This window comes from Papaver somniferum, chromosome 3 (assembly GCF_003573695.1).
Source record: "Papaver somniferum cultivar HN1 chromosome 3, ASM357369v1, whole genome shotgun sequence".
Taxonomy (NCBI): Eukaryota; Viridiplantae; Streptophyta; class Magnoliopsida; order Ranunculales; family Papaveraceae; genus Papaver; species Papaver somniferum.
The window spans coordinates 213,407,281-213,429,243 of record NC_039360.1 but is presented as its reverse complement, the minus strand read 5'-3'; the positions used below and the strand labels follow the sequence as shown (position 1 = coordinate 213,429,243).

At 36.1% G+C, this 21,963-nt stretch overlaps 1 pseudogene; it reads left to right on the top strand.

Annotated features, from left to right (window-relative positions):
• Window positions 1-13,845: 13,845 nt before the first annotated feature.
• LOC113362434 lies at window positions 13,846-13,945 on the top strand (annotated as a pseudogene).
• The last annotated feature ends 8,018 nt before the right edge of the window (window positions 13,946-21,963 follow it).

Genomic DNA, 21,963 nt, shown 5'->3' with positions numbered 1-21,963 from the left:
TACAAAGTTTTCATCATCCTTCAATGCTGAAACAATGAAGTTTGGAGGAAATATCGACCAAGTACTAGACTTTTTAAAGACTCTTGCGTGCCTAGCTAGTTTATCTGCTGGCTTATTACAAACTCGATTAATAGACTTGCAGGATCATAGAGGCTGACTGCTTAACAAAAAATTAATATCTAGTATGAATGACTGATTTTCCCAAGCAACTTTATGAAGATCTCCATTGACTGCTTCAATTACAGCATCTGCATCAAGTTCAAATCAGACCTGTTGAACTCTCATTTCTTTCGCCCATTCCATAGCCATTAAGAGACCTCCACATTCCGCTTGCTCTGCATTCACATATTGACCTGCATAGGCGCATCTCCCCCATTCGAAGGAACCTGCAAAATTTCTAATAATTAGTCCAATGCCAGAGTGATGAGTGTTATGCAAATTTTTTTAAAAAGCATCACAACAGAATGGAATAAAAGGTGCAGTAGGTGGAATCCAAGTCAAAGGGGTTACGGCTTGATGTTTGGCTTGGGGTGCTTTCTTATGCTTTAATCTCATGGATTTCCCTGTTCCTGAATTCAGCAGCTGTGCACACTTTATTACACCAACTACATTAGGTTGTATGTCTTGAAAAGTATGATTGCATCTGGCGTTCCATATTTCCCAAGCCGTGTTTTCCATTCTGACTATCCAATCATCAACCAGATTATTCATTGTATCCGTGAACCAGCTTTTGATCCATTCTGCAACATTGCCTCCATTATTCTGTATGCTATGAAGACCGCCTGGAACTGTAATCCACACAGCTCTAGAGAACCTACATTCCATAAGAATATGGCTTGTTGTTTCTATTCCATTATTAAATATTCTACAAGTACTTCATCTACGGTTCATGAATCTTGCCATTCTTTCATCGGAAGGTATAATGTCAATTAAACACTTCCATAGAAAATGTTTCATTCTTGGTAGTGTGTCAATGCTCCACTATATGGAGTTATGAAATATAAAACTTTGGAATGATATACTAGTTGTTCTATAAAACTTTGGTATATGGAGTTACGAAATATAGTTTATTTATTTGGCTTTCGTAGATTCAACATAACATTAATTGGTAATTCGTTATTATTTAGTGTGTTGAACTTTGGGTTGATATCATGCCTTGAAATTTATGTTCAATCACATGGTTTAAGGAAGCATGCTTGTGAAACTTGTCTTATAGTTGAAAGGAGTCGAATGATTTATTCTATTACGATCCCTTAAAAAATGATTTTTTTTTAGGACCGATCCTAAGGATATCTGGTAGGACCGATCCCTTACTAGTGATCTTATGAAAATTCCAAGTTCAATCCTTGTACATATCAGAAATTCGAAGATAACAAACATATAAAAATGTAGAAACATATATCGCTTAGTTAGGATCGGTCCTGACTTAGGATTGGTCCTAGGATGATATGTTTGTTGAGACGGATACGTCTTCAGGTTCTTCATGAGTAACAAGAGCAAGTCTGAACAATTCTGTGTTCGTAGTCTAACCTAGCTATGTTGACTCTATTAATCAAATCAAGCACATGCGTTCGAGTTTTGGAACTGAATTTGACAACCAAACTTCACATAACGTTTGGTGTGTTCAACCGAGCAACACTCTAATAATTGGGTTTACAAATTTCTCAATGAACGCGATATCTTGAATTGCTCAATTATATAATGTGAACCAATGCAATAGATATCACAAAACTTATTTCGATGTATTATTATGAAAAAACAAGTTTTTTTGCTTTTAATATTTTAATTAAAATGGAAAATCATGCGGCTACTGCATTGGCTTTAAAATCAATGCAAGAGTAAACAGTAAGTTTCCTACTCAACCCCCATTTTTATTTTCATGAAATGTTGAACAAAATCGAGATTGATGTTACTTGTGGGCTACATATAAATGGCCCATCAAGCTTTGTACCATCCTATTTTTGCTACCCAAAAATAAAAATAAAATTGACGATTAATAGATAACAAAGTTATCATTCATTAGGTTGTTTTTCATACCATGATGAGAAGTCTTCGTGCATTTTTAGCAAAATGGTGTTTTAAGCCTCCAAATAGACTAACACTAACTCGCCATCCATCAACTTGGTAGCCATCGCGCTTACAGCTAAGCTCAATACGAGTATGTGGACGTTTTGCTTACGCCACTCATTTAGTAAATACCCTAAGGTTTAGTCCCCAATTGAACCCACTTAAAATGTAATGTTAATTTTGAATTATCATATGACGTATCCCAAATCCGAAAACCACATTTTATTTTATTTTTCTTTATTTCACTTTCTTCTAATTCTCGTTCTTGTTCGACTCAGAAAACAAAAACTCTTTGTATAATAAGGTTTCAGTATTCTTTCATCGCACCTAATGAAGTAGGTTTAATCTTGTAAATGATTGAAATTCTTATGGAATGAAAAATATACAATCTTTGTATACAACAACCATTTTATATAAAATTTTTATTATTTTTTCAATATGAGTTAGTTTTTTTTTAGTGTTGTATTTCGCGACCTAATGGGTTAAGTTGGTTTTCTTTGATAACTCTTGTTACCTTAATGTTGAGATTATATACGAAATTGTTGTTATGGAATATGGTGTCGACCTTACTGAATAGTATTGTTATTCTTTTTGGTACCATTGCAATCAAGATTATATAATGCATTATCAATTGAAAAAAATATTATTGGATAAAGAATATTTTTACGATAAACTAGTTGGATAAAGAGTATTTTTAATAATTGTGTTTAGAAATTTTAAATTGACCGCGGGTTATGAAAGTATGCCTATTTGGATAAAATACCTACAATCTAACTCAATTTATTCTATAAAAATTACGGTATTATTTTTTCATTTGCATATAAATATTTTTATATTTATTTATATAAAGAATCATGATACCTAACATTACTGTCAAATACTATGATGACGCAAGTTTTTCTCGGTTTTAAAGAACAATTTTTTGTTTAGGATACTTATAAAAATTGTCAAATAACAATGATCATCTTAGAAGATTGTTCCATTTTCTTTCACTTGATTGACTCGAACTCGCCAATAAGACTTGGCTTATTCCGGTCCTTGTTAATATGTTCTTTCGTATCTGTTCTGATATTTCAATATAACCATCGCATCGAAATCATTTTGTTACTGGATACTTCTTGACCAAATTACATTTACAAAAAGAAAAACATATATACAACAAACTAGATAATTAAGATCGTATAGCTAAACTATATCTCAATTTGGTAATTGAACATAAGAAACTTATCCACTAACCATGTCAAGTGAGTGAATTTTATCGTTCTGCTAGAGTTTTAGAACCCACTATAGCATATACAGCTGAGTCGTCAAGCTCTACAAGAATACCATTTTTTTTTATTGTTGTAAATTAAAGTTAACAACCGATTTAAATAAATAAATCCATACTAGTACATCTCTAAAAACCAAATTGAATGCATGAATTATTATTCATGTTTTCTTAAGTAAATATTTTTGATCATTTCGCACAGTGTAATATTTATTTGTTTGTAATATTTCCCGTTATTATGATTCTACCTTTTATTATCATTTTTATGGTAATGCTTCCCATCCAATCTCTTTGTCAATAAGTACACATTTGTTTGGACAATCAATCAAACACAAAAACTAACTTAAACATAATCAATGTTTCAAAATCACATCCCTTAGTAAGAAAAAAATACACTTCCCCATATCAAAAAAAGACAAATACAAATCTTCCTGTCTAGATATAATTACATCCTGAAAGTAATTCGGTTTGGAGAAGCTTTATCTGAACAATCCCTTGATGCATGCATATAGTCTCATAATAAATTAAATCCTAAAATAAGATAAACAACACTATAACATAGTTAATAACATACCAATAACCCCCATATGTATATATTTATATTTTTAAATAAAAAAGTGTATTGTTAGATTTATATGTCCCGGAGAAATGATGCAACGAGTTTAATGAAAATGTTTTATATCACCAAAAATCTCCGCGTGAAGATTTAAGACATAATGATATTTATAAGCGCCAACTATAAAATGAATAAAAATGTGCATGAGTTAAAATTATGTATACTATACATGTTAAAAAAAAGTCGAGCTCTTAACATTTTACTTTAGTAGGCACTTTTTTTATCACACTCAGACAAATACAAATAAGATATCACCATGATCAACATCTATGTAATGTTTTCATTATATTTTTCACTTTAACATTCCATATGTCAACGTGACTAATTTCTTTATCTTGTTCTATATTGGTTAACTAACTAGCTTGTTCTTAGTTTATTATCTGGTCAAAAGAATTATCCGGTCAAGAGGGTAGGGTGCAGATAATATCACTTCTCTTATGTTTTAAATATGACATTTTATTGATATTAACAAGTTCCTTTTCACTTTATGAGGTTTCATGATAATTCTTGCTCAGTATGATTTCAGTGAAATAAACATATAGAAAGCATGATTTTTCTAATTAATGGGATTTATTATCTAGGTTTTAGAAAGCGAGTCAGAGTTTGAAACAAAATAATTTCATTTATTTTAGATAATGGGATTCTCCCCACGGTAGATGGAAAAACCATATATATTCTATAAGAGGACAAAAAGAGAAAGTTTTTGTAATTGGAGGTCGAATTGGTATAACAACGGCAGGAGATGGACGAACTACTAAAAAAAACTTGTTTCTTATTTGAAACACTATGTATGATCCTCAATCTAAAGTTCTCTCTATCTAATTTATTTGTATAAACTTCTACTAAATTTACTATTTATGTTTTTGGGTTGTTTATTTTCTTCGTTCTTCCGTAGTATTAGTTGCCCAATAGTTAAAATTATGATTTGAAAAGTTATTGACCAATAATGGATACCATATATGCACTTTGCTAATTGCAGGTTACGATAGAAACCCCGAGAAATGAAAACAATTTGAGGTCCACGCCTTCTACTCAATATAGTACTGAATATAATATCCTTGGTTGGTTTTGAAAGGGTTTCGTTACTTAGCTGTTTATATTGATCAAAGAAGGTGTCTTATATATGGTAAGGTACTGGTAGAAGATATGCATTACAGTATCTCTACGGACATTATAAATTATATCTAACCAACACACTGGGAGAATGAATCTTGCGAAGGAAACCATTCATCAAGCATGTGATAGTAATCCAAATAGTGGATTAGGTGGAAAATGAGGGACCCTTGAAATATAAATATTAAACAGAAGATTTACGTGATTTGGCACAACCTAAATCCATGAGGAAAAAATGGATTTGCTCTTATACGTTACAAAAGCTTGTATATTAAAATGACAATGAAGAAATATTTAGAAAGATGTATTAAAGATAGTATATGATATATCCTTACCATGTGTGATTAACCAATATCGACGTACGTATAGAAGTAAATTTCAATCTGATATTTTTTTCTCCATCAACATTTTCCCTCAAAATAGTGTGAAAACGTCAACTGAATTCTACTTTGGAAATATCTTTTTAAATGTTGCAGCTGATAGGACTTTAGCGAAAATGTATGAAAGTTTTTGATGACTACGAACAAAATGAGTGCAGATTATCGTGAACAACATGTTTTCTCTTACAAAGAGAAAATCCACTTTGGTATGTTTTATCCGCTCATGGAAAGTCGGATTTGAAACAATATGGATGGCATGTTGGTTATCAAGGAAAAAAAATAGGTCTCTAGCAAAAAATTTAAGTATCATCGGTAATACTACCACTTCTATTTTCGAATATCGTCGTGTAGATAGCTTCTCTAGCTAACTTTACTAGCATGTTGTAATCCGATGAATTCTCAAAATCCAAAAAAAAAAAACACACAATCTAAGATATCAATATTCAAGTTCCAAACTTTGATCTAATTTGAATCGAAATTAATAACGATAATAAAAAGAAAACCTCATTGCTTACCTCTCAAGAGTGTCTACACCATGGAAACTCCTTCCAATGCGATGGAGAACTTCTTTAATTATATAATACCTTTTGCTGGAGAAGAACATCAAAGACGTATATATATATACAAAGAGCACTAGATCATGTAAAATGTACTTTGTTTGGGTTTTATGGTTTCTTAAGACAACATGATATGAAACTTGACCAAACACATACTTTATATAACAATAAATATACTATTAATTTTTGTTATATCAGGAATTATGGAACCTGCATAACCTTCAAATACTTGTAGATGGTGGATTTTCGACAAAGGCTAAAATCATCAAACCATAATTGTACATACTCCTGATCCAGCAATCAGAAGAGTATTGAGGTTCATGTCTCTCATCGAAGCATGAAAGTTCATGCCGCAAGAACCTCTGACTTAGAATAATGTCTCTCAGAGCATATGAAGATGTGCAGTCTCTCAACTGAGACAACGACATATCTCATGAATACTGAGCAATTTCAGTAATCACTTTTATATAGAATCGAATGATTGGACGGCTCCTAGACAACTTTCCTGCTAGTATAGAGCGATAACGTCTTCAGGATGTAACAATGTTTTCCCTGACTATATAAAATACATGTGTATAGAATCATTATGATTGGACGGCTCCTAGACATCTTTCCTTCTAGTATAGAGAGATAACATCTTCAGGATGCAACAACTTTTTCCCTGACTATACGTAATAAATATGACGCTTCAACAAGCTCATATTACTCAATTCTCATATAATTAATGCTCCTAGACAGCATGCCTGCTAGTATAGAGCCATCAGTTAATTATCTCTAATCCTTAAATTCATTAACTGAATATTCAGGAATATTCTACGTTCTTCATAATATTTCGTTACTTCAATTCGTGGTTCTTCCCAGCAGAATTTCTGGGTTAGTGATAAATATTCAACGTACGGGCATCTGAGCAGCTATCGAGTAAGCCCCGATTAAAATGGTGCAAGTGTATTCAGCAATAATGCACAAACGAGTATTCCAAAACACGAAGGAACGATGAACCTATGCCAAATAGGATGAAAAATAATAATAATAATAAAATATTGGCAAAGGCGCTAGGGGACTGGGTGATAGGTGTCTAAAACACCTTGATATTTATCTATTGTTTATGCTTTCTTTGCTAAGTTTTCTTGTAAATTATGTATCTTATGTTTGCTTTTGAGTGTTTAGGTACTTTAGAGTCATTCGGAGCAAAAGAAGAAGAAACAGCGCAAAAGTCTTATCTCATGAGCAACTACTGTTGGAGGCGGATTATTTCTCATTATTTGCTTTTATTTCTTCATCTCTGTCTGAAAAGCATGTCGGCTTTAGTGATGCAAATTCTGTTTGAAAAGCATGACAGCTTGAATGATGAAGAGACATTAAAGAGAAGAAGTGGATATAAGAAATAAGAGACGGCTACTGTTGGTGGAAGAATTCGAGAAGAGAAAAATCGTCATTCACAAGCGAGCGATGTTTGGAACCAACTAAGTGATGTGATTTTTAGATAGTGGTAAAAGTGGTTCGATTCTCAGACTTGTGAAGGATATTAATTAGACTTAAATCCTAATATTAAAATAGAAAACTCACTAAAAATTATAGCAAACTCAATCAAAGATGATATAAATACTAAAAGAAACACTGAGGCTAAGATTCCACTATTTTCCAAGTTCAAAGTGATTAAACCAATACTTATATTTATGCAATTTTCTTGTTTAATTTGATTCTAAAATATTGCAACAAGTAGATTTTCAAAAGTAATAATTGTAAATACCAAGTATGAAGCATCAAAAGTGTTAAAACTAAGCATACTCCATCAAAATCGATCACAATCGCTCAAATAAAAATCATATTCAATAATATTTCAAGGAAAATAATCATATAATTATTGCAAATAAAAAGATAAAATAGAATATACCACTTTTTGTTGGAAAAATAGCTTCCTCTATCGCCTCAGCAATGGGGTTTAGCTCCTCATATTAATCATGATCTCAAAATATGTGTTTGTTGCTCAAAAGATGATTAAAAGAGTGAAAAGTAATAACACAGACTGTTTGCAACAGTGTATTGCTGTTGCAAAACAGCTGTTACAATGGAACTGTTACAGAAAAACTGTTGCTTTGTCGCTGATTTTAAGACCCTAGAATAAGACTTCCCTGAACAGCTTAATGTTCTTTAGCTGTTAAACAACGACACTTTTCTGCGACTGTCTACCGAGGGTCAATGTTCTTCGCGTTCTTCTTCTTCAATAGCAGCAGCAGCAGAAACAGAGTTTGGTAAAGCTCTGATTTCTTCTTCTCTGGATCTCCTTAGGTTCCCAAACTCTCGACACCTCTTCTATATGACCCAAGACATCTATTTATATCAAAAATACCGATTAAATCTCTCCCAAATCTTCCAAAATCTCTTTCCTTCTCTTCACGGCCAAGTTGCGATAATTTCTTGTTTTAGGATTTCTACGCGTTTCTGAGCTTTCCTTTTTATTCTAAACTCTTCCTTAGATAGATACAAATCTTTGGGAAAGTTTACAGCGTTTTAATCACTCTAAAATTCCCTAAAACAGGTCACACACGTGACTTTCCATATTTTCTTGTTGTGAGAAAAATCCGTCGTTTGAGCCAATTCAAATCGATTTAAACACCCATATCAGATTCCTAGACCCATAAGGAGTCTATCCTATGAAAATCAGAGGTTTAATCGACCTCAAACTCCTTCGAATCACGATTGCCAAAACTGCTCTTTAACTGCATTTTTTTTCCCGCCAAAATCCTTTTTTTTAATGTTGAAGATGGTTGCCCCTTATCCAGAGTAGGGGTGTGATTAGCAACTGCCTAGAAATGGGATTCCCCTTAGTAATTAGGTTACCCTTTATCCAAAGTGAGAGTTCGAATAGCAAATGTCCTCCGAGTGCTTTCCGACAACTTTTCGAGCCATTTTTTTCCAAAAATGTTTATTAGCCAAAAATACCTACAAATAAATAAAACACCATAAGAAGTACAAAAACGAGCCCTAACAATATATAGAATCGAGACAAATCGTACACAAAAATGTGTCTATCAAATACCCCCAAACCTATTATTTGCTAGTCCTCGAGCAAAAATAAAATAGAAATAAAATCCTAACTCACTGTCGCAGGCATCGTCGATTGCATTTAGCGTATGCAATAATCCTTTAAACCCCTAGGTGTCCCTAGTGGCGGAGTGTTGTCTCCGGAGGGCTTACCAGAGGTATACCCACAAAACCTTTTTACTCCAGACCCTAGTTATCTACACAGAACCTTGGAAGGCACTAAAGAATCTCCTTGGTTGGCATACTTATTGACTACAGGAGGAAGTACCCTGATGCGAAATTCCAATTGTTGTACACGAGTTTGCACTCAAGCATACTAAAATTCATATGAAGTGACAGAGCTCTACTCAGATAGTCGCACTATGGACATCAATATCCGGAGTCAAAACTAATCGCATGGATAGATCACGAAGATGGATATAGAAAAACATAGATGGTTTTGATGTTTACTAGGTGAACGGTGTTTCTCATATATGTCTGAAGGCCTCCGCCAAAATGAACCTATCCTAATGAACTGAGATACTAGTCTGACTAATATCAACACACTGGCATATACAAGGGAACCGGTGATTGATAATCCTAACTCTAGGTCAACACAACTGGCATATACAAGGGTTCCAGTGGTCGACTTTATTGAATTTATTCCAGTTGGTCTGATGGTCTGGTCTTTTTTTTTTTTTGTATCTCAATCACTCTAATTCACCCTAGCATTTGTAACAACTTGAATCGTGAGCCCTACCTAATCACTTAGAGAAACATAGTTTAAAAACAAAAGAAAATAAAAACAGAAGTGAAAAGGACTCAACGAGATATGGTGAAACTATCATGTTATTTCTAACACCTGAGCTCTGTGCTTTTATGAATAGACTCTTTAGATGTTGCCATCTAGTCAGATTGGTTCCTCAACTCCTACAACCAAAATGCTTCCATCCACTTAGATTGGTTAGTGCCATCCTTAATAGGGATAAATTTCTAGGCTCTGGAGTTTAATTATTGCAACGAAAAGGTAACAAAAAGTTCTACCCCACCCCCAAACTTAAATCTAACATTGTCCTCAATGTTTCTAATCAAAGAACAGTACCAAAAATATAAGTAACATGAGGAAATAGTAAAGAGAGAAGTCGGAAAGATAGTACCTGGGTAAAGTGTAACCAAAAACCTACAAAAATATTATACAACATACAAAATCGCCTCGATGGTCAATCAAGGTAAACAGGGTCCTCCAGAGGGACCTCCTCAACATCACATGTAGGAAAAGGCTCTAAAAAGGGCTTCAATCGTTGACCGTTAACCTTCGAAGAACTACTACCATCTGGTGTCTCAATCTCAACAGCGCCATGAGGAAAAACAGTACGGACCACAAAAGGACCGGTCCACCGAGAGCGCAAATTCTAGGGGAATAGATGCAAACGAGTGTCATAGAGAATAACTTTTTGACCTGGAGAAAATGACTTTCGTAAAATATTCCTATCATGCACAAGTTTCATTTTGTTCTTATACTCCTTAGCACTATCGTATGCATCTCTACGAATCTCGTCCAACTCATTGAGCTGGAGCTTTCTTTGAGCTCCTGCCTTGTCAAGTGAAAGTTTAAGTTCTTAATAGCCCAATAGGCTCGATGCTCTAAGTCAACAGGCAGGTGACATACCTTGCCAAACAATAAACGATAAGGTGACATTCCAATGGGTGTCTTAAACGCAGTACGGTAATCCCGTAAGGCATCAGTAAGCCTCGACGACCAGTCTTTCCTATTTGGATTAATTGTTTTCTCTAAAATACGTTTAATTTCCCTATTGGAAACCTCTACCTGACCACTAGTCTGAGGGTGATATGGGGTTGCTACTTTATGGGTAATACCGTATTGTTTCATTAAAAGAGAAAACGGTCTATTACAAAAGTGTGAACCTCCATCACTAATTATAGCTCGCGGCGTACCAAAACGTGTAAGTGTATTCTCTTTCAAAAACTGGACTACGACCCTGTGGTCATTCGTTTTACACGGAACCGCCTCAACCCACTTAGACACATAGTCTACAACGACAAGTATGTAAATATAATCAAACGAAATAGGAAATTGACCCATAAAATCAATGCCCCACACATCAAAGACCTCAATAACTAAAATAGGGTTCAAAAGCATCATATTTCCCATAAAGTATGCTCATCACTAAGAACCGTTCTACCGTATCAGAAAATATGCTCATCATACAACGCTGAAAAGTTGCAGGGGCATTACATAGCCCGAAAGGCACGCGTCTATACGCAAAGGTACCAAAGGGACAGGTAAAGGTGGTTTTCTCTTGGTCTTCTGGGGAAATAACGATTTGATTATAACCGGAGTAGCCATCTAAGAAGCAATAGTGACTATGTCCAGCTAATCTCTCTAGTATTTGGTCGGTAAAAGGAAGGGTAAAGTGATCCTTCCTTTTGACCTTGTTCAATTTCCTATAGTCAATACATACACGCCATCCCGTGGTCACTCGGGTTGGGATTAATTCATTATTATCATTCTGGACTACAGTGATACCTGATTTCTTGGGGACAACCTGAACAGGGCTGACCCACTTACTGTCTGAAATTGGGTAAATAATACCTGCATCTAACAACTTAAGCACCTCTTTTCGAACTACCTCTTTCATATTAGGGTTCAGTCGACGTTGCATCTCCCTAGAAGGTTTGGAGTCTTCCTCTAAATGAATCTGATGCATACACACAGTAGGACTTATACCCTTAATGTCTGCTATAGTCCACCCTAAAGCTTCCTTATTATCTTGAAGTACATTTACTAGCCTACTTTCCTGATCATTATCCAAATTGGAAGCTACAATCACAGGTAAAGTCTGATATGGGCCTAAAAACACATACTTTAGAGTATCGGGTAGTGGTTTAAGGTCCAACTTTGGGGGATCTTCTAAAGAAGGAATTAGGGTAGTCTCAGAAACTGTTAACGGTTAGAACCTAGCTTTCCATCTATTAGTGTCTAACACAGAGGTAGAATCTAATAGCGCATTCACCTGTTCAATAGTGCTATCGTCGTCAAAATCTAAACCAAAATGGGATAGACAACTTTCTAATGGGTCTTCAGACAAGATGTTTGGTAATGACTCCTGAACTAAGGCTTCTATCATGTTCACCTCCTCAACACATGTGTCATCTAGCTCATGAGGTTGCTTACTGACATTAAAAATGTTCATCTCCATAGTCATATTACCAAAAGATAAAATCATCACACTATTTCGACAGTTAATGATCGCATTAGACGTAGCTAAAAATGGGCGACCTAAAATCACAGGTATCTGGTTCTATGGGTCAGGGACAGGTTGGGTATCTAGGACCACGAAATCCACTGGATAAATAAACTTGTCGACCTCAATAAGAACATCCTCGGTAACATGTCGAGGGATTTTAACAGACCTATCAGCTAACTACAGTGTCATCTGAGTAGGTTTCATTTCACCAAGTCCTAGATGTAAGTATACATGGAATGGCAGTAAGTTCACACTGGCTCCTAAGTCAAGTAAAGCTTTTTCTACCCGGAAGTTACCTATTGTGCAAGAAATGGTAGGAGAACCTGGGTCTTTGTACTTTGGAGTTGTGGTGTTCTGAATGATTGAATTTACGTGACTAGCTAAAAAGGATTTATTATGGACGCTAAGTTTTCCCTTTCGCGTACACATATCATTAAGGAACTTGGCATAAGCAGGAATTTGCCTAATTGCATCTAATAAGGGAAGGTTTATGGTAACTTGCTTAAAAACCTCCACTATGTCATTAAAGTTCGATTCCTTCTTTGTTGGTACTAATAGCTGAGGAAATGGGGATCTAGGCCTAAAATCAGACCTTTTAGGAACCGAATTCACATCATTAGAAACTTTATCAGTCTCTTCAGCTACTGGTCCTGAGAGGTGAGATCCTGAGAGGTGAACTACAGTATGTTCACTATCGGGCATGGTTACCTTATTGTCTACAACTCTACCACTTCTAAGGGATCTAACAACATTCAATTGATTCGATGGTTTTGCACCTAATTCATGAACTCCTCTAGGGTTGGGTTGTGTTTGACTAGGAAACTTACCTTTTTCTCTCAAAGAATCACTTATCAGATCAACCTGGGTTTTTAACTCGGAAATAGCCTGACTATTTTCTTGTCCTATCATGTTACTAGCTTGTAGACTTTGTTCTACGGATAACTGGAATTTTGCAGTTTGCTGAGTTAACAAGGCGAGAGATTCCTCTAAACTTAGGATTTTCTTATCTGACTGATTCTGAAACTGAGCTAGTCCTGAAGGATTCTTAGTATAGCTAAAACCTGGGGAAGCATTAGAATTACTAAACTGACCTTGACTTTGGCCCTTAGACCACGAAAGGTTCGGATGGTTTCTCCAACCAGGATTATAGGTTTCTGAATATGGGTCAATCTTTTGACGGTTATCAAATCTAGTGTTATTGTAAAGAGCATTAGCCTGCTCTTCAATATTCTGGCCTTCCCAAAAAGGCTCCACTTTACCACTAGTCTGGCCCACTTCTAAGGTTTCTAACCTTTTTTCTATAGCAGCAATTTTGGCATCTGATTCATAGCCTCCTTCTACCCTATTAACGTTTCCTTTACTTAAAAGAATTGTTTTCTGGGGTGCCCTACTATTTCCCCATTGCTGGGTTTTTTCGGCGATTTCATTAAAAAATTCCATCGCCGGATCAACAGTTTGGTTTTCAAATCCACCAGTGCATAGAGACTCAACCATGGTCGTTGTGGAATAATCTAAACCCTCATAAAGGATCTGAACTAGGCTAACCTTTTCTAAACCATGATGAGGACACTGGGATAATAAATCATTGAACCTTTCCAAATACCTATATAAAGATTCTCCCTCTTGTTGTGAAAATGTGCATATTTGCGTTCTAATAGACGATGTTTTGTGCCTAGGGAAAAACTTATTGAAAAAGGAAGATGTAAGTTGTTCATATGTCTCAATTGACTCGGAGTCCAAACTATACAGCCACGACTTGGCCTTATCTTTCAGGGAAAATGGGAATAACCTAAGTTTCAAAGCATCATCATCTAAGCCTCTAATTCTTAGAGTACTACAAATTTCCTCAAAATCCCTAACATGGTAATAAGGGTTTTCATTTTCTTTCCCTAAAAAGATTGGGAGCATCTGTAAGGTCCCAGGTTTCAGTTCATAGGGTGCCTCCGTTTCAGCTAACTTAATACACGAAGGACGGGTAGTCCTAGTTGGATTCAACAAAGCTTTCAAAGTTGCCATTTCTGGCGCTATCGGAGCAACAGGATTCTCTCCTCAGTCAAAGAACGTTCAAAAAAGACTCTTCAAAAGCCGGACTTTCTAGATTAAGGTAATCGAGACGCTTCGAACTACTAGGTTTCTCTTTAACAAATCTACCTAGTGCGTCTCTTTTACGTTCAGGCATACAATAGAATTTTCTAAATTGGAAGGGTAAGCAAACACAGATCAAGGCCGACTCAACCAAATCAAACCTATTGATTTCTAGCAAACAAAAAGCATGATGGCTCCACTTAGATTGTTTCTAGACCAGCTTCTAATCCTTCGAACGGGAATTCGTTACAATTTAAGCAAACCCCTCTGGAATCAATCCGAGTTAACGTAAGTTGAATAGAGGCGAGGGAAGCTCGGTGGAGCTTTGATACCCAAGGCCTCACCGGTATTACAAGGCGGCGCATCACGCATTCAACTTACAGAAACCGTCAAGAACTTCGAAGTATGCTTAAAAGAGTAACCAATATTTTTCGAATGACTTTCCTGTTAAGCTCGTTACCCTATCGGTCTCGTTCTAGTCAAAATTTTAGGCTTAGGTTCGCGTAGGTTACGTGTTCCTAAAGCGGGCAAGAAGAGAACGGTGATGAAATCCGAACCCTTATCTTGTATGGCCAGGCCTTGCCCTTTACTAGAAAAATAAATGTCCGTATTCAGTCCTCAACATATATGCATACGAAGGAGTCCAGTAACTCGCTGACAGGGGATTCGCGAGTGTTTAGAATCTTACCTCCCGTTCCATACGGGGGATGAATCGGTTATAATCGACTCAGGCCACTGACTCCGATGTCTAGTGTACGAACCCAAGGTGCAGAGACAATATCGTAATTTTCCTCATTCTCTGCAAACAGTTTATATTTAAAGTACCCTTCCATAGGGTCATAAAAAAAAATGATGTCCCAAAGTCCCAAAGTCCAAAAAAATAAAGAAAAATTACAAAAATAATAAACCCTAATACAATTTTTTTTTTAAAATAAAATAAACAAACCCTAAACTAAAATTGTCTAAAAAAAAGAAAAAAAAATTGTCTTTTTTTTTGTTCTTTTTGCTTTAATCTTTAGTTCCAAGTCTTTATGAAATCACCAAACTCCTTGGCTCAATTTTGTTTATGATCCAGAACCTGTAGACACAAGATAAATACCCAAAAACATAAAAAAAGACAAAAATAATAAAAACAAAAAAATAAAAAAAATAAATCTAAAACCCTAAAAACAAGTCCGCGTCGGCGGCGCCAAATATTGATGTGATTTGTAGATAGTGGTAAAAGTGGTTCGATTCTCAGACTTGTGAAGGATATTAATTAGACTTAAATCCTAATATTAAAATAGAAAACTCACTAAAAATTATAGCAAACTCAATAAAAGATGATATCAATACTAAAAGAAACACTGAGGCTAAGATTCCACTATTTTCCAAGTTCAAAGTGATTAAACCAATACTTATATTTATGCAATTTTCTTGTTTAATTTGATTCTAAAATATTGCAACAAGTAGATTTTCAAAAGTAACAATTGTAAATACCAAGTATGAAGCATCAAAAGTCTTAAAACTAATCATACTCCATCAAAATAGATCACAATCACTCAAATAAAAATCATATTCAATAATATTTCAAGGCAAATAATCATATAATTATTGCAAATAAAAAGATAAAATAGAACATACCACTTTTTGTTGGAAAAATAGCTTCCTCTATCGCCTCCGCAATGGGGTTTAGCTCCTCATATTAGTCATGATCTCAAAATATGTGTTTGTTGCTCAAAAGATGATTAAAAGAGTGAAAAGTAATAACACAGACTGTTTGCAACAGTGTATTGGTGTTGCAAAACAGCTGTTACAATGGAACTGTTACTGAAAAGCTGTTGCTTTGTCGCTGATTTAAGACCCTAGAATAAGACTGCCTTGAACAACTTAATGTTCTTCAGCTGTTAAACAGTGACACTTTTCTGCGACTGTCTACCGAGGGTCAATGTTCTTCGCGTTCTTCTTCTTCAACAGCAGCAGCAGCAGAAACAGAGTTTGGTAAAGCTCTGATTTCTTCTTCTCTGGCTCTCCTCAGGTTCCCAAACTCTCGACACCTCTTCTATATGACCCAAGACATCTATTTATATCAAAAATACCGATTAAATCTCTCCCAAATCTTCCAAAATCTCTTTCCTTCTCTTCACGGCCAAGTTGCGACAATTTCTTGTTTTAGGATTTCTACGCGTTTCTGTGCTTTCCTTTTTATTCTAAACTCTTCCTTAGATAGATACAAATCTTTGGGAAGGTTTACAACGTTTTAATCACTCTAAAATTCCCTAAAACAGGTCACACACGTGACTTTCCATATTTTCTTGTTGTGAGAAAAATTCGTCGTTTGAGCCCTAATCGATTTAAACACCCATATCAGATTCCTAGACCCATAAGGAGTCTATCCTATGAAAAATCAGAGGTTTAATCGACCTCAAACTCCTTCAAATCACGATTGCCAAAACTGCTCTTTAACTGCATTTTTTCCCGCCAAAATCCTTTTTTTTTTTAATGTTGAAGATGGTTGCCCCTTATCCAGAGTAGGGGTGCGATTAGCAACTGCCTGGAAATGGGATGCACCTTAGTAATTAGGTTACCCCTTATCCAAAGTGAGAGTCCGAATAGCAAATGTCCTCCGGGTGCTTTCCGACAACTTTTCGAGCCAATTTTTTCCAAAAATGTTTATTAGCCAAAAATACCTACAAATAAATAAAACACCATAATAAGTACAAAAATGAGCCCTAACAATATATAGAATCGAGACAAATCGGACGCAAAAATGTGTTTATCACTAAGGTTGCGCATCAAAGGAGTGGAAAAATGAAATGTTAGTTTCCGCAACTGACAGTTGAACAAGATAAAAAATAAACATGTCAGTTTTCTGAACCGACAAGCCTTTCATGAACTGGTTAGCCCTTATCTGAAGCAGTGGGGTGCCTATACAAATTTCAGTCATTACCTAACCCTAACATCCAGAGAAGTGTCTCTCTCTTACAATTATTCTTGAAATTGAGAAAAGAGAGAAACGAGAAGCAGCGACGCAACGGCTGAATTTCAAGAGCAAGAACAGATGGGAGATTTCAGTTGAGAGAAATCAGGTAGGTCGAGAAGACGATTCTGCTAATCCGAGAGCTTCTGCTGGTGGAGGAATTGATAAAGGGATTTGAAGATTGAGATCTCAGAAGAAGGTATGTATTTGAAGCAGAAATTGAAATTGAAGGCAATTTGAGATGAGAATGAATAAGGGTTTGATGGCTGATTTAAATGAAGGGTTTGTAGAATTTCTGAAGCTGAGAAAATCAGGGAAGAACTGAAGCTATGTTCTGGTGGTTTTTCTGGCTCGAGTTCAGGGCTAGACTGGTTCGAATTGGAGGAGATATGGGTCAAGTTCTATAGCTGTGAGTTTCAGGAAATAAACCAGTTTACTGTAGTGGGTTTTGTGTTGTTGATATGATAAGTTCTGGCGGTTGTTTCCGAGAAGATTCAAGAGGGGTTTTCGTTGCGGTTGTTTCTTTTTACTGCCATCAGCTTGCCAACGAGTTGTGACTGTTTATCAAGGATTAAATGGGGTATTTGGTTCGAATTTTTTTGCAGTTGAACAGGGAAGATAATAATGCTGATGCTGATCGCTGTCGTATGCGTCAAAAATAAATTACACTTTCTCACTACTCAAAATATAAAATATAGCAATGGTAAGAAAGGATCGTTCCCACAGAGAGGTCTTGGGTTGTCAATATGTTTCGGTTTCTTATGTAAAAGCAAGGGGGGATTTTTTTATTTTATGTAAAGTAAAATAAACTAAAAGCAAAACAAGAAATAAACAAGTAAATCAAAGATGTAAAGATATTGGTTAAGGATTTCATCTTCATTCACAAACATGAATTTGTAACAATAACTAGAATTGATATTTAATCTCTCATTTTATTAAAAGTCCTAGGATACCTTGATCGCAAGAATATCCCGTTAATTTCCTCTTGTCATCAACAAACACATTAAAAGATGTGAAAGTGAATTCTACCTAGAAAGTAACCTAAAGTGTAAAAGCACAATTAAGTTTAACTCCCTAAGAGCACTAAGTTCTATGAAATAAGACTAATCAATGCAAACGAACGTGTAAAAGCACTAATCCATTTTAACATAGGTTATGATCCACTTGTGACTACTAGGATGTATTACTACAAGCAATACTCACAATTATGCTACTCGTAATCAGGAATTATCACTTTTTCGTATAATAACCCTAATCTAGCAATAGAGATGAAAACAAACTCAATCGATTCGCGACTCGACTAAACTAGCATTCAAATCATAAAACAATATCAATAGCGAATCATAAGCAACAAGTATGGAGACAAAAATAATTCATTGCACAAAACCCATGCTTGGAAATCCAATTTATTCCTTAACCAAAAGAGAATTATCTACTCATATCAATGGAGTTCATAAATAAGAAGAAGTAATAAAACTATCATGTTGTAAACCCTAGGATACGAAGTAGAAGTAAAAGATGAGATTAGATTAAGATAGGAAAGGTCTTGCTTTTATATCCTTTCTGTTCACCTACAATTCAATCCCCGTAACTAGCTCAACCCATTGCCAAAACTGAATCTCAGACAGCCGATTAGCCAGGTCCAAATCCATCTGAGTAAGTACTGGATCTGCTGAGTCGGATCGACTCACCGAGTTAACTCGCCTGAACAAAATACAGGCAGAGTTTTGTTTCTTTCCAGGCTAACTCTTGCCAATTTCTTCTCCCATGCAAACCTAACATTCATCTAGCATTCATACCCATTCAGTCACACACATATCTAATGAAGCAAGGTTTCCATTAGTTGCACTGTCTTCAGATTTGAGTTTCTATCTCCATAGGCACTGCTCCGACATCTTTAGTTGCACTAGTTGCAGCACACTTCACAGCTCCACCAGCTACTGCTCTTTGCATTACGTTGCAGCCTTTGTAATACCAACACATAACTTCCTCCATCCCTGCACTTTCAACTTCATCAATCCACATCAGTACCACAACTAACAGTTGCAAAAGCTGCATCTCCAAAACTTGAAATCTTTGCCCATAGCTCCACACAGATTCCCCCATGGCAGCAACAACTTATTTCTGCAAACTCAAATTCAATCAACACAACCCCTGAACTTGAGCCATTCCTCTCAACTTCAAACTCCATCGATTGCATCACTTCAACCTCATAACCAGCTGCACATTCACCATAACTTGCATCTTCTCAGCCATTAATTAACAGCTACCCATGTCAGTTCCTTGAAGCAGCACCACCAACTCTGTCACAACCATACTATCTCCATTCAACTCTAGCCATCAGTTTCCTCACGAGCAGCAGCATCCACCAAATCTTGCCTGTAAACACCAACAAATCCATCTACAGACCTAATTTCTCATTGAGTTCCTCCATTGCAGCTGCACCCATGACCTGTGATTCCTCCTACATCATCTGTGATTGCACTGCCATCTCCAACAATTCCACTTATCATTTCAGCATCATGAAAATCATTTGTTCGGTACCTGCAACTGCACATGTAGATCTATCTGCAACTCTTGCTCAGTTCAAACTCTCACAGCGGCCCCATTCTGCTCTAAATCATCATCATTCCATCTGCACAGCAACAACACCACCAGTGCATTTCTGCAAAGAGTTATGAAACCATCTGCATTTCCATTACCACCATAGATAATCTCTGCAATCTCAGCTTTAGGCCTTCCAAGAACCCACTGTTCTAAACATGGCATCCATATACCCATATGCCATCAGTTCATACCCATACATCACAGACCCAGGCATCACCAAGTCAACTCGAACCAGCTTTAACTGCAACAAATCCAACCCTTCACTGCGAATCTATTCATTGTGACACAACACCAGCTTCACTATCAATTCTACCTCCAACTGCAACTTCACACTCAAGCTGCACAACCCATACCGTCACCAACAATTCCTTGTCTCAAATTCTGTCCAACCGAACTCAATGGCAACAACACCATCTTAGTTCCTCCTTGCTCCTGTAATCAATTAACTCATACAACCCATTAATCCTTGAAGCAACGCTGTTCCATCCTATCCAATTGCACCACCAGATTCATCTCCAATTGCAGCTCATAACCCTTTGAATCAGCACAAGTCACCAAAATCATATTTTTTTTGACCATAATTCCCACCAGTTCTTCCATCGGCATCAAGATTCAGTGGCACTAGTACTACCATCTTCTAATTCTCAGTTAACCCATAAGTAACTGGCCAGAACAACATCTTCTACTTCTCAATCTCAGCTCAATTCGACAACACCAAACTCCAATTACACGGCAGTTCTTCATGTGGTACTTCAGCAGCAGCACCAACTCCACTACTATATCACCATCGAACTCTTAATTCCATGGATTCAAACTCTGACCAAAACCCATCTTCACTTTTATCTTTTCTTCCTGGATTTCTCTCTTTGATTGTAAAAACCCTAAATCCCCCTTCTGAATCGAACTCGAACTCAGTTTCCTGCTCAGCTTATAAATGGCAACACCAATAGAACCAAAACCCCTCTCAATCTCTTCAATTTCTTCTTTGAATGACTGCAGTTCTTCCTTAATTTCTTCTTAAGAGAACATCACCATTTTCTGAATCGATTGAATTATCAACTTCATTAACTGCTTAACTCAAAATCCCTTTGATTTCTCTGAGTTCCTCTGACGATCTCTATGGCCGCCTTCTCTCAGTTTCAGGTAGAGAGGAATAAATGTAAATGATAAGAGAAATTCTTCTCTGATTTTTAGGTCTTCTGTAGGAGAATAAACGTGGATATAGCCTCCCAGGTATACTAGATAAGGGTTAACCAGAATTCTAGGCACCCTATAAGTTTATATGAGCCACCGTAGAATTATGACTCCATTTCCTCCATTGTGCTTCTGACAGCGCTTGCCTGTGCAACGACGATTATTCCCTCCTTGCTCCAAATGAAGGCTCTTTTGTTCGCTTGAATTCTTCCACCAATAGCAGCCGTCTTTTACTTCTCAAATCCACTTCTTCTCTTCAATTTCTTTTCATCACTAAAGTTGTCATGCTTTTCAGACAATATTTGCATCACTAAAGCCGACATGCTTTTCAGATCGAGATGAAGAAATAAAAGCAAATAATGAGAAATAATCCGCCTCCAATACTTTTGTCCTTTTAAGCGATGTTTCTTCTCTGTTTGTTATAAATGACTCCAAAGTACCTAAACACTCAAAGCAAACATAAGATGCGTAATTTACAAGAAAACTTAGCAAAGAAAGCATAAACAATAGATAAATATTAAGGTGTTTTAGACACCTATCAGCTGTCATTGGTTGAATGAGGACCAAATGTGAAGATTTACGATTGTTGAATAGTTTCTGAACTATGGGTCTGTTGTGAAATTGAATTTACAGGAGTTTGGATGAGTTTGGGAGCTACAGAAGTCCAAGAGATACATAAAGAAGAGAATGGCACAGAACACGTTCAAGAAAAGGGAAATGAAACTGATGGGAGTATGGGTCTGTATTGGAAGGCAAGAACAAGGAGATGTGGCTGTGTATTTGGTGAGTTTTACAGGGTTTGAGCTGGAGCTATGTAGTGTTATG